Genomic DNA, 14893 nt, shown 5'->3' with positions numbered 1-14893 from the left:
AGCTCTCAGCTGAGTATGTAATGTTCGGTTACACCCGAACTTAGCCTTCCCTACTTGTTTAGCATTAAATTAGTTTGAAATTTTAACTCATGTTTGTTATTACCTTTTCACTGTTTTTTTTTTTCTATTATTTATTTATTAAAAAAAAATTTGTTTACAAATCACTTATGCACTAAATATTTTCATACACTTTGGCTTTAACTAAATTATTTTCACAGCTTTATTTATACATATGTATTTTATTTATTCACAAACATGTATATCTTAATTAAATTTCCCGTTATACAAAATTGTACAGGTTATGTGACGAAGATGCGGTACCGCGCCAAAATCAAAAATATTATTTTATTTTAGTATTAATACTTTTGTTTTTGTTTCTATGTATAATAAAATCTTTTATTCACTTGATCTCAAAACTACAAAAATAAATACGAAACAATCGACACCGCTGCACAAAATCAACTGAAAATATCTCAACGTTGTCGCGCCTTTAAATTCATTCCCTCTCTAGAAGCAGGCAAATAGATAGATGAGGCATATCTAGTCAGGCAAACGTCGATATGCATGCATTTGTTGTTTTGCTATATGTATTTAAAAATATGTTTATATGTATATGGGCGACTGTTCGTCACGATACCCATACTCGTGGGTTCATTATTTCAACAATGCGATTTATTTTTTTGCTTTTAATTCTCATATTCATACTCTGACTTTAGCCTCTGATATGATGACGTACGAGGGTAGCTGTGAAAATTTTGGGATTTTGGCGCGGTATCCAGATCATAAGAAAACGCTCAAAAAATTTTTGATGCGAACATCTTTGCTCAGGGTATGGGTGAATCATGAATGTAAACGTAAGGTGTAAAGCGTAAAATCGTAAGAATAGTCTTTGTAAGTAGTATGCTATAGGGGGGATATTACAGAATGCGTAAGTATAGGCGCAGTGTGTGGCATTTAAGGCATCGAGCCCCGAAGATCTTTTGCAATCCCGGGATTTTGGGATTTGAAAATTGCCATCCCGGGATTCTGGGATTTTTTGGGATTATCCAGAGGCTGATATTTTTCAATTTTCATTCAAAAATAATTGTATAACTAGAACGCATATGAGTAATTTAACAAAAACGTGCATTTCAGTCCAATGTATAAAAAAAATAAGTTCAAATCTTATAAACAAATAAAGACTGGTTTCCTTTTAAAAAAAAGTAAATAGGTACAGCATTTCTAAATGTAGACCACAAAATCTATCGGATATAAAAATATCTATTTCCTCTAAAATCAGATTATTGAAATTTGTAACGTCTAAAGAAGGCTAAATTTATCATGAAAAGGGGATTTCCTATTGACAAACTAAATTAGGACTTTGCCAAAGAAAAAAACTAGGACACCATTAATCATTATTGCTTTTAATGTATGAAAACATTTTTTAAAGCAATTTATTATTTACTTAATTATTTAAAAATTTTCCAGCTGTTTGAATTTTTCCAAACTATTAAAAAAAAATTTTTTAATTTGCAATATGAGATCCCAAGAATCCCGAAATTTCGGGATTTTAATAAATATAATGCCGGGATTTCAGTATGACAAAATGTTTCGGGTATCCCGGGGTTCGGGATCGGGATTCCTGGGACCCGATGCCTTAGTGGTATTTATGTGTAAACAGCTTTACTTACGGTATGGGGGAAACCATAATGTAAGCGTAAGACAAGTGTAAGCATAAGTGCAGTCCTTAGAAGTGGTGTGCTATGTATATGGGACATATAGAATGTAAATGTAGGTGGAATCGCTACACTATAGAATAATATAGGAATAATGCAAGTGAAGGCGTGGAAGTGAAAAGAAAGGAAGAGAGAGGAATTGAAGGGAAATGATAGGAAAGAAAAGTTTTGTTGCAGTTATGTTATCGACGAGCTATAGATTTGTTATCGACGTGTTATAAGTTTGCTTATCGATATCAAAGGTTATCATGAGTTATCGATTTTTTAACCACGAGTTAAGAATTTTTATCGAAAAGTTATGGATATGATATCGAATATTTATCGAAAAAATATCATTAATCAATCGATAAATTTCCGATGTGTTATCAAAAGGCTATTGATTTGTTATTGAGAATCTATCGATTTAGTATCGAAGTATTACCAATTTTCTATCGGCTCTTTATGAAAAATTATCGATTGTCTATCGAAAGGGTATCGATGTGTTATAAAAAGCTATCGAACTATTAGCAGTGTGTTATCGATTTGCTATCGAAAAGTTATGAATTTGTTTGCAAAAAGTTATCGGTTTCATATAGTTATGTTATCGAGTTTTAAACGACGACTCATTGGTTTTTTATGGAACAGATACCAAAAAAATTGAATGTATAATCCGATAAAAAAACAAATAGGAAGTTGATGGCGATAGTAAACTTATAACTCGATGATAATGTACAATGATAAGCCGATAACAAATCAACAACTGCCTCTCAAACTGCCAAATCAAAAAGGCCCGAACATACTTATTTCTGCCAAATTGCAGGGGTAAATTTGCGGTTTAATTTCAATTAAAATATAGGTTGATCTATTGGTTACAATAAGAGACATTCTAGCTTCTACTAAAGTTATTGAGTTTAGCAGGACAGTAGAGTAGTCCCAGAAGGTGCTTGATATTACATAGACTTCAGCAGCATTTCCCCAAAATATTCTATATTTAAATATTATACGACATCCAAAATTAATCAATTCCTGAAGGAGAGAACAAAAAATAATTTTTGCCAAGCCATTAGACGTTTTTTTGCAATGCCCGAACACCCAGGTGATGATGCAAACACATAAATGGCTTCGAAACAAATTAATTTAACTATTTCAATTGGGCATTTAAGGATTCGGGGATATTGCTGCGTGCTTGTAATTTAGTTAATTACAATCGCTAACAAAGTTTCAACGACCTTATTCGTGCGTTTCGTGTATAGGATTGCCGTCGCTGACAAAGTTAAGTCTCGTGAATTAAATTGAATCACCAAGTCGCAAAATATTTGAAACACCCCATGTAAGCCATTTACATACATAACTACGTCATGAGTGCGTTTTCCATATAAACGCTTGTTTAGGCGTTTTATATTGTTTTGCGTTAATTCCAGTTCCATTATCACTATCCTTAGGTTGGGTAAGGTTAGTGGACAGCTGCGCTCTTGTGATACCACATTAACCATCGGTGACAACAATTTAGAGAATCGCTTTGTCTCGGATAGTGTTGTGCCCGAGTTTCGTCAAGCACTCGTGGGTGCCAAATCTTACGTTATTCGATCTGGAGAGACGCTGATGAGTTACAACTAATTTATTGACGATGTGTTTCATAGTTTTTTAGAATACATACGCTTGATAAGGTGTTATATGCGATTTTAGTTATATTAATTCGTAGACAATAATTGGCGCGACTCCGAGTAAGCACTGTAATGGCCTGGGGGAAGCGTGCCCAAAATTATAATACAGAGGCGGTCATTCTCATTGTTTCCCATCGTTTTAGATAGGGGTGTAGCGTTTATGAACTATATATGATACTACTTAGTAATGAGCAGAAGTCTTCCAGTCAGTATTGTTTCTTCAGGAATTTTCACCGTTCTTAAAAGGTTTAGTCATCTAGCGCATTTTTCATAAGGATGTCATATGGTGTGCCCATAGTGTTTATCGACGACCAAACTGAAAAGGTCACATTTAAAGTCAGGAAATATGTTGTGCAAAATAAGCTTCCTAGCACCTAATCAACTTTCTGCTTTTAGGCAGGATAGCTGGTTTCTTAATTTATCGTTCGCAGGCTACGAACACAAACCATGCACAATCGTTTCCTTTCTCAGCCCGCACTTACTAAATCTGCTATCCCTTACGGGACCTAATTTAAAAGAATGTGCCCCGAGAAGGCATTACTCAGTAAAAATGCCCATCATAAGCTTTATTAGTCTCTTGTCATAAGACCTGTACAAGATCTTCATCACTTTGAACTTTCGGATACAATTTGCGGTCATCATCTAAGAGAACAGCAGCGCAGAACGAACACGAACACGAGAGAATCAAGAAGGACACTGACGATGGCACAACGGCGAAATGGGGTTGAGTTAATGCTAAAATTGACAAGAGATTATGAAAAGCTTTTCACGAACGTAGTTAGTTGATATTTTTGAGTCACCCTAATGTCCGTACAAGAATATTTGTGTTCTTTTCGGCGAATTCAATGCCATATTGTACCTTAAGATATATGCACATACATATTTATGTAGGTACAACAGCGCATTTGCCGGTATTCAACAGGTAAAGTACAATTTGTGTATCTTTTTTGCACAGCAATTAATTTAAAAACAGGTAAAAACACATTTCAAAATTATGAATTGTCCATAAATTCGTTAGTTTTTGTTTTCTGCTTATGAAAATTTACACTGAGTCAATTCAATGGATGATACTGCACATTTAGCGCAACGGTAAAAATAACAATTATTAGAATTGTCAAGAAGAACTTAATTTGTTTATACTTTAATAGTTTTGTAAATTTGTGTAGTTGTAATATACTAGAAGCAATAGGGATGTAAAGTTCTGATCAATTTTGACTTAGCCATAATGCCTATGGAGCCGTTTTCATCATCTTCGGTTAACGATAAAGGCCGAGCCACAATGTAGTTTTTCCTTAGTGTTGGGAACTATCGAATGAATTCAACTATCGATTTTTACTGAATGATTTTAACTATCGAATGAATTTTTTTATTCATTCATTCATTTGATCTGCTCTTTAGCTAGCCCGAGGCCAGTACCGATGTTTTTTGTAGTACATTTACTATACAAAAAATAATTTCTGGATTGTTTTGGTTACCCCAGGGGTAGCTAAAGAACAAACCTATATAAGACAAAATTTTGAATGTGACTAAAATGGAGTAAATTTTGCTTCAAGTAAATAATACAAATATTCAATTTAAATGCAAAAGGTTTTGGCTCGTAACCCACGGAGTTTTTTGGCCTTACCACTTCATATGGCCAATATGTCAGTACTACCCAAAACCTTTGGGGAGATTTTATGCCGCTACAACAACAACAGGACAGAAAATTTGTGAAAATGAATTTGTATCTGTATTGTTCAACAACATAATTTTGTTTGAACAGTCTTTAACATGGCGCAACGATACAAGGTGGCAGCATGGGACAGCTGATTATACGCTTTTTTTTATTTGATTTGATACATCAACTTCCGACGCAGTACGATTTTGACATTTGTCCATCGAATTTACAAAAACAAAGTACATGGAATTTTTATTTATGTTTGAAGGTATGTCACCATGCTGCCACCTTGTATCGTTCCGCCATGGTCTTTAAACATCCACTATTGGAAATGTCTTCGGCAGGTACTGTTAAGGAACTGCTCGCTGTATTTACTGCAGTAGTTGACGAAAGAGAAGTAGAACTACGTTCCTCTTCAGAAATTACAGTCGTTTAATGTGTTTCCAAAAAATTTTACGTTTTTTGCATATATGAAATTTAACTTCTTTGCCATTTTTGATGAAAAACTCCCAAACGGATGATCTGTTCAATCCAGGTCGCATTATAAATATCTCTATACAATTTAAATACAAGTTAAAAGCACCTCCTCAGATAAAAATTTGAAGTATGCAAAGCATTAAAATTTATTTTAATACCTTTTTAATTGAGATCACTGATATACATATGCACAGCAAACATTTAAATAGAGCGCACCATTCGAAAAAATAGTAATGAACGAATTACAAATGACTATCGAATGAATGAAAATGGGTGAACTATCGAATAACTCGATAGTTTTCATTCGATAGTTCCCAACACTATTTTTCATATATGTTGACGCAATCTTATACCTACCGGTAACATCGGCACAATCACCCAAGATTTTGCTTTTGTAAATATAAAGGAACTTCAGACTTAGCATTTGGAGTTTATTTCGCTATACAAGAAAAATACTTGCTAACATATTTTGTATCGTATTCATTTGTTAAACTGCATTGTTAACTGTGAAAAATGTTAGAAAAGTACCAATAAGTAGGAAAAAACTTCACTGGCAAAGTGTGAAAGCACACTTAGCCAAAGCAAATGTCGAATTCTTCTTAAGCTTTGCTTGCAACAAAAGTTTGGAGTTGGCTACTTTTTCATGTCAGATGGCGCCAGTGTCGCTCGATCTGCCGTTCCCCATAAAAATACGTGCAATCTACTTGTTATTATGCATAAGATTGTGGTAAACGTATCTATATAAAAAATTGCTTATGTAACGGGGCACTTTATGGTCGAGCCACAATAAAGTTTTCCATGTAGATGCGTTCAACGCAATCTCATGCATGCCAGCAATGGCTCTGGCAAAGTTGACATAGTCATAACCATACTTTTACTTATCCATATGAATTGGCATCAGTTATTGCTGCCTTAAACTAAAAATCGTGAAATTTTCATAAAAATTAAGAAAACGCAAAAAATTATAAACATATACCACAAATAATAAATCTCTTAGTCAAAACGTATCCAAAACAATAGATAAAATCTACAAAGAGTTAATAAATTCACCAACTCAAATATTTTTAGGTTATGGATATGGCGAAAAACCAAAAGCCCATTGGTTGGCTATGCCATGGTTATGTTTAGGGCGTTATGGTATGGCACCATTGACCAATTACATTGATGTTCCATAAGGTTGGCTTAATCAGCTGTTTTATATGGATATGGATACGTCAGCTTTGCCAGGGCTTTAACATCGCCACAATCGCGCAAGATGCTGCGTTTGTAGATATAAAGGAACTTCAGACATGGCAATTTAAATTTAAATAGCCTTGCTCATTCACATACAAAATTTCGCGAAGCACTGATCCAACCAACTTTATGGAAATCAATATAATTGGTCAATGGTTGTATACAATAACGTCTTAGCCATAATCATACCATAGCCTACCAATTGGTTTTTGGTTTTTCGCCATATCCCTAACCTAAAAATATTTGACTTGGTGAATTTATTCACTTTTCGGATGCCAATCGATATGGTTACGGCTAAGACGTTATGACTATAGCAAGTTTGCCATATTTGGTTAAGGTTAAGGCAGCTGAATGTGAACCATATGGTTGCATTTGCATGTTAAATCTCTACCCGTATCTGGTTCACGTGTCATTGGAACACGAGAAATGTTTTCTTAGCGGTCTATTGAAGCGAGTAAGTGGGAGGCCCCAATTCCGTTGGAAGGTGGGAAATAATTTGAATTCTCTCGATGTTTCCAATTCGCCTCAGGTAGCGCGGCGAAGAATCAATTTGTTGCAATGTGAACCATATGGTTGCATTTCCATGTTAAATCTCTATCCGTATCTGGAACACGAGGATTATGTACAGAAGCAGCTTCTTTCATTCGCATAACATGGCGTTATCAGATTAGCTGCAAAGCCGAAATTTGGCCGATCGTAGATTAGGCAGGTCTGAGGCCGAACTGATAAGGTCCAATAAGCCAGTGCATAAATTTCAGGATCCACTTTTCTGTAGATTGGATAACGGACACTTAGATTCCAAACGCCAGGTATGCACTCGTCCGACCTTTACGCTTTACCAAGACCTCTCTCTTAGCGGCAATGATGCTCACAAAAAATTATAGAATCAGAAGGGACCAGAGCGGAAAAATATGTTTTGACTTTATAAACAAGCATTGACAATTTCACTGCAAATGTCGCACTGCATCAACGAATTCTGTTTTGCAGCTTCAATTCCTCCACCTATGAAACTGCTATCCTTTTCTAGGTATTTAAGTTCCAATTTGAGAAAAGGTCAGTAGAGAATATTTGGAATATGTAAGATAGAGTCGCGGAATGTTACAGACAATCTCCGAAACAGAACGAGTTCACTTCTCGCATGTACTTCGTGGAAGGTAGTAGGCATGGTAAAACTATTAGGGGGCGTGTCACCTCGCACACAATCAAAATCTTTTAAAACATATTTCGTATTCAGAGTATTTCGTGACAGATTCGATTTTATCCGATTTGCTTCAACTTTGACACGTAGGGGCCTGTGATATTTTTATGGGATACCTTTAATGCCGGGAGGGGCACTAGTCAAGTGGACCAGGGACCGAGCAAATAAAGAAAGGAACTATTGGTGTGATTTGCTCGAAATTTGGTGTACCAGCTTGATATTTGAGAAACTTTCCCAGGAAGTGGGCCAGGCACGTCTTAACTTATTCATGTAATTAAGAGTGCGATAGGCTTCAAATTTGGTACAGAACTATCTGTGGAACCAAGTTGACATTTGAGAAACATTTAATTTCGAGAGTTGTACCAGGGCCCGACCCATTGTAATAAATCTTAGTAATGGTGCGATTTGTTTGAAAATATATGTATACTACAAAATCTTACGAATGATGCGATTTTCTTCAAAGATAATATTTGGGCCACTTTTGCTTCTAAGAACTCCACGAAGGACCTACCTAGTTATTCCAAAAATAGTATATTGTTGTAGTTTGGGATATTTTTTTTTACCGGAGGTGGACGAAGTTGGGCCTTTTTGAAAATTCGTATTTTAAAATATTTGGAAAATGAACAGTAAATTTCGAATAAATTTATATATCTCATTCATTTAGCACTTAAATGAAGCAATTAAAAACGAAACATAAATTGACCTGACTTAATTTCCTGTGAAACGGCAGAATCCGAAGTGATCGTTAGTGATAAAATACATTAGCGTGTTTCAAAAATTAAACAAATTTTGTATCTCCGATCACATCGGCCTTTCACATAGCGGGGAATTTGTATTTGTTGCAAAAAGTTGGTGTTTTTTTCCAAAGTTTATTTCATTAGATAAATCAATCATAGATAAAAATTTTCCGAACGCAATAAATTATATACTATGCATATTTATTTTCATGTTTATGTATAAAAATAAGGTAACGAGTACAAGCTATAACTTAACAAGTAAGGAAGGCTAAGTTCGGGTGTAACCGAACATTACATACTCAGTTGAGAGCTATGGAGACAAAATAAGGAAAATCACCATGTAGGAAAATGAACCTAGGGTAACCCTGGAATGTGGTTGTATGACATGTGTATCAAATGGGAGGTATTAAAGAGTATTTTAAGAGAGAGTAGGCCATAGTTCTATGTATGGACGCCATTTAGGGATATCGCCATAAAGGTGGACCAGGGCTGACTCTAGAATTTGTTTGTACGATATGGGTATCAAATGAAAGGTGTTACTGAGCATTTTAAGAGGGAGTGGGCCACGATATGGGTATCAAATGAAAGGTGGTAATGAGTATTTTAAAAGGGAATGGGCTTTAGTTCTATAGGTGAACGCCTTTTCGAGAAATCGCCATAAAGGTGGACCAGGGGTGACTCTAGAATATGTTTGTACGATATGGGTATCAAATGAAAGCTGTTAATGAGTATTTTGAAAAGGAGTGATCCTTAGTTCCATAGGTGGACGCCGTTTCGAGATATCGCCATAAAGGTGGACCAGGGGTGTCTCTAGAATGTGTTTGTACGATATGGGAATCAAATGAAAGGTGTTACTGAGCATTTTAAGAGGGAGAGGGCATTAGGTCTATAGGTGGACGCCTTTTCGAGATATCGCCATTAGGGTGGGCCAGGGGTGACTCTAGAATGTTTGTACGATATGGGTATCAAACGAAAGGTGTTACTGAGCATTTTAAGAGGGAGTGTGCATTAGGTCTATAGGTGGACGCCTTTTCGAAATGTCGCCATTAGGGTGGGCCAGGGGTGACTCTAGAATGTGTTTGTATGATATGGGTATCAAATGAAAGATGGTAATGAGTATTTTAAAAGAGAGTAATCCTTAGTACTATAGGTGGACGCCTTTTCGAGATATCGCCATAAAGGTGGACCAAGGGTGACTCTAGAATGTTTGTACGATATGGGTATCAAACGAAAGGTGTTACTGAGCATTTTAAGAGGGAGTGGGCATGAGGTCTATAGGTGGACGCCTTTTCGAGATATCGTCATTAGGGTGGGCCAGGGGTGACTCTAGAATGTGTTTGTACGATATGGGTATCAAACGAAAGGTGTTACTGAGCATTTTAAGAGGGAGTGGGCATTAGGTCTATAGGTGGACACCTTTTCGAGATATCGACATTAGGGTGGGCCAGGGGTGACTCTAGAATGTTTGTACGATATGGGTATCAAACGAAAGGTGTTACTGAGCATTTTGAGAGGGAGTGGGCATTAGGTCTATAGGTGGACGCCTTTTCGAGATATCGCCATTAGGGTGGGCCAGGGGTGACTCTAGAATGTTTGTACGATATGGGTATCAAACGAAAGGTGTTACGAGCATTTTAAGAGGGAGTGGGCATTAGGTCTATAGGTGGACGCCTTTTCGAGATATCGCCATTAGGGTGGGACAGGGGTGACTCTAGAATGTTTGTACGATATGGGTATCAAACGAAAGGTGTTACTGAGCATTTTAAGAGGGAGTGGACATTAGGTCTATAGGTGGACGCCTTTTCGAGATATCGCCATTAGGGTGGGCCAGGGGTGACTAGAATGTTTGTACGATATGGGTATCAAACGAAAGGTGTTACTGAGCATTTTAAGAGGGAGTGGGCATTAGGTCTATAGGTGGACGCCTTTTCGAGATATCGCCATTAGGGTGGGCCAGGGGTGACTCTAGAATGTGTTTGTACGATATGGATATCAAATTAAAGGTATTAATGAGGGTTTTAAAAGCGAGTGGCCCTTAGATGTATATGTGAAGGCGTTATCGCGATATCAACCAAAATGTGGACCAGGTGATCGAGAAAATCATCTGTCGGGTACTGCTAATTTATTTATATATGCAATACCACTAACAGTATTCCTGCCAAGATTCCAAGGGCTGTTGATTTCGCCTTGTAGAACTTTTTCATTTTCTTCTACTTAATATGGTAGGTGTCACACCCATTTTACAAAGTTTTTTCCAAAGTTATATTTTGCGTCAATAAACCAACCCAGTTACCATGTTTCATCCCTTTTTCGTATTTGGTATAGAATTATGGCATTTTTTTCATTTTTCGTTATTTTCGATATCGATAAAGTGGGCGTGGTTATGGTCGGATTTCGGCCATTTTTTATACCAAGATAAAGTAAGTTCATATAAGTACGTGGGCTTAGTTTAGTAAAGATATATCGGTTTTTGCTCAAGTTATTGTGTTAACGGCCGAGCGGAAGGACAGACGGTGGAATGTGTATAAAAACTGGGCGTGGCTTCCACCGATTTCGCCCATTTTCACAGAGAACAGTTACCGTCATAGAATCTATGCCACTGTCAAATTTGAGAAGGATTGGTAAATTTTTGTTCGACTTATGGCATTAAAAGTATTCTAGACAAACTAAATGAAAATGGGCGGAGCCACGCCCATTTTGAAATTTTCTTTTATTTTTGTATTTTGTTGCATCATATCATTACTGGAGTTGAATTTTGACTTAATTTACTTATATACAGTAAAGATATTAAATTTTTTGTTAAAATTTGAATTTAAAAAAATTTTTTTTTAAAAAGTGGGCGTGTTCTTCATCCAATTTTGCTAATTTTTATTTAGCACATATATAGTAATAGTGGTAACGTTCCTGCCAAGTTTCATCATGATATCTTCAACGACTGCCAAATTACAGCTTGCAAAACTTTTAAATTACCTTCTTGTAAAAGTGGGCGGTGCCACGCCCATTGTCCAAAATCTTACTAATTTTCTATTCTGCGTCATAACGTCAACCCATCTACCAAGTTTCATCGCTTTAACCGCCTTTGGCAATGAATTATCGCATTTTTTCGGTTTTTCGAAATTTTCGTAACGAAAAAGTGGGCGAGGTTATAGTCCGATATCGTTCATTTTAAATAGCGATCTGAGATGAGTGCCCAGGAATCTACATACCAAATTTCATCAAGATACCTCAAAATTTACTCAAGTTATCGTGTTAACGGACAGACGGACCGACGGACATGGCTCAATCAAATTTTTTTTCGATACTGATGATTTTGATATATGGAAGTCTATATCTATCTCGATTCCTTTATACCTGTACAACCAATCGTTATCCCATCAAAGTTAATATGCTCTGTGAGCTCTGCTCAACAGAGTATAAAAATAAAAAATATGTACATTAGACTAGGGCTCCTAAAAATTTTCGATTAATTCGAGTATTCGATTTTACATTTTTATATGTTTAATAATCTAATTTTACGAACAAATATTTTATTTATTTAAATAATTCGAATAACCGCAACTCAAATTTTGAAATATCCAATTTATTCCAAATTTTCGAAATCGGACTTCATGATTCATAAACAAAATCACGTATATTTTTTCTTTGTTGATCATTTGTTAGTTTGATCGGTTGTAGATATCGAAAATGGAATGGTTTATCTCAAAAACGGTGTCTCCAAGTTAAATTTTCTGAACTTTCTGATTCCGGTGAAAGTCCATATTTTCCTTATAAAGTCAAAAAATTGTCAAAAAACTATTTTTTTTATAATTTCTGGGAACCTCTTTGTGTTCATCGCAAATATCTGTAGCTTTAAAAATAAAGAAGATATCCGTGCTTTTCAAAAGTGATATACTTGATATTTCTACGATGAAAAGTATGCTTGTGATGTGAATCGGCTGATATGAGAGCTTTGAACAGCGATTTCTCGAAAAAGTTCAATGAAACTCAAAAAAATGTATCCCTTAATCAGACGGGGGGACATTTATTCCATCATCATCGATTGCGGGATCGGATTCGTCATCCCTGCTATAAATCGCTGTCTCCATTTAGGAGAGCAGAGACGTGTTCCCTCCATAATCTAAGTACTCTCTGGACATCGGTTACAAGGTTGCCGTTTTCGTACACTTATACTTACAAGCGGCCACCGTGGTGTGATGGTAGCGTGCTCCGCCTACCACACAGAATGCCCTGGGTTCACACCCGGGCAAAGCAACATCAAAATTTTGAAAAATAAGGTTTTTCAATTAGAAGACAATTTTTCTAAGCGGGGTCGCCCCTCGGCAGTGTTTGGCAAGCACTCCGAGTGTATTTCTGCCATGAAAAGCTCTCAGTGAAAACTCATCTGCCTCGCAGATGCCCTTCGGAGTCGGCATAAAATAAGTAGGTCCCATTCCGCCAATTTGTAGAAAAAATTAAAAAGGAGCACGATGCAAATTGGAAGAGAAGCGCGGCCCAATATCTCTTCGGAGGTTATCGCGCCTTACACTTATTTTTTTATTTTTTTATACTTACAAGAGTTTGCTCCGGACTTTAAACCTTCCGTCTGTCGCCGATTTTTTGTTAAAATTTTCGAGACGATATTCCTGGTGGCTAGCAGTTCGAGCTACTCGTACTCACGCCTTTCTGCCTCTGCTTTTTTCTTCCTGAATAGGTGTCTCGCTTCCCTTTTCAACTCGCGATAACGTAGCTTAAAGTAGCCCTGTATGCAGCGTATTTTCTTTCGGTTGCAACGCGACATTCTTCATCGTAGCAGTTGGTTTTTCGTGTTGCCGGTAGCCAATTTTTTCCTCAGCCGCAGTACGAAGTGTTTTGGAGATATGCTCCCTCTGCTCCTGCATTCCGTTGGGTTGAGTTATGCTCTCAGAGAGCACGTGTGTCTCGGTAACATTCCCGCACTCTTTTTGTGGCGTTCGCTTTTAACGTCGGCAGCGGTACGAAGTGCTTTACAGATATGTATGTTCCCACCGTCATTATAAAAAAATTTCATTCACAAAACAAAAGAGATGCAATTTTCCGATTGAGGTTTTTGTACCTTCCTGGTAACCTAGGTAGCTGAAACTTAGAACATAGGTCAGAGTATAGTGTAAATGTCAGATGTTAGGTGGCCACACGCCAATTAAAAAAAGTATTGGTCTTCAAAAAAAATGATCGAAAATTTTGTAATATCATATATTTAGGGAGAGGCTTTATAAAAGGTCGACCGGTCTAATGTACCATGTGCATGTATGTAGTATGTACACAAATTTCAACAAATATAAAATAGCTAATAAGTAATTATTTCCATCAGGTCTATATTTAGGCGAAGCAGGTATTGAGACACTAAATTGGAATAAACAATTTAAAGGACTTCCTGAATGTTTTATATTATTTTATTTTGCATTGATATCAGTTATGTTTTAATGTGCTTTAACTGTGCGCATTTTATGTATAAATATGTACTTCTTGAGGGCCATCATATACAATTTGATTTATATATACTTTTATGGCGGGTTTGCATAGAACTCTTTGTACAATATTTGACTTTGGTTTAGGTGTCTTCAAATCGCTCTGGCATACTGTCTCTATCCATATCATTATAAAACAGCTGATCCAACTAACCATAAGGAAATCAATGCAATCGGTTCATTCCGTTCTAGTCAGTTGGTCGGAATCGTCCAGCAGTGACATCCTCGGCTCAACTACAATTTGTCGGGCTTTTTTGGTTGAGCTGAAAATTTAAATAGGCCTCACTTTGGCTTTGTGCTTCCTTCTGACGTTTTGGCGGAGTTGGGAATTGCAATGCTTCCCTGACCTGGAGTCAGGGTAGTGTTTTTGCACTCCTAACAGGAATCAGTGTTACAAATAGCTTTGAAATACATATTGCTTATTTTGTGCCTAGCGTGGTGCCATTTAAAACCCAAATTACTATTGATTTTGTGCCTGGCGTAGTGCCTTTTAAAACCCAAATTATTATATGTGCATGGCGTGGTGCCGTTTAAAAACCATAAAAAATTAACATTCTGAGAAATACTTACTTACTTAACCGTCTAAACGGTCAGAGAAATAACGGAACTTAAATATTGAATAACAGAGATCTGTGAATAACTAACAGAGCTATTGTGAATACGGAGGAACATGTGAAATGAAACGACAATGTAGAAAGACCATTTTGATTTTGTACATGGCGCTATGGTCATAGAACCCTGCCATCGTTT

At 36.5% G+C, this 14893-nt stretch overlaps 1 protein-coding gene and 1 long non-coding RNA gene across 2 annotated transcripts in view; one reads left to right on the top strand and one right to left on the bottom strand.

Annotated features, from left to right (window-relative positions):
- Nucleotides 1-480, bottom strand: part of LOC137245497 (sialin) — an 84087-nt gene extending 83607 nt beyond the window's left edge. Inside the window, exon 1 of the mRNA XM_067776278.1 lies at nt 104-480. The gene's annotated coding sequence lies outside the window, so the exon portion shown is untranslated. The remainder of the gene's footprint in view (nt 1-103) is intronic.
- Nucleotides 1-14893, top strand: part of LOC137245503 (uncharacterized) — a 359413-nt gene that overhangs the window by 9652 nt on the left and 334868 nt on the right. The gene's annotated exons all lie outside the window — the stretch shown is intronic.

This window comes from Eurosta solidaginis, chromosome 3 (genome assembly GCF_040869045.1).
Source record: "Eurosta solidaginis isolate ZX-2024a chromosome 3, ASM4086904v1, whole genome shotgun sequence".
In the NCBI taxonomy this organism is placed as follows: Eukaryota; Metazoa; Arthropoda; class Insecta; order Diptera; family Tephritidae; genus Eurosta; species Eurosta solidaginis.
This window is presented reverse-complemented; position numbering and strand designations above follow the sequence as displayed.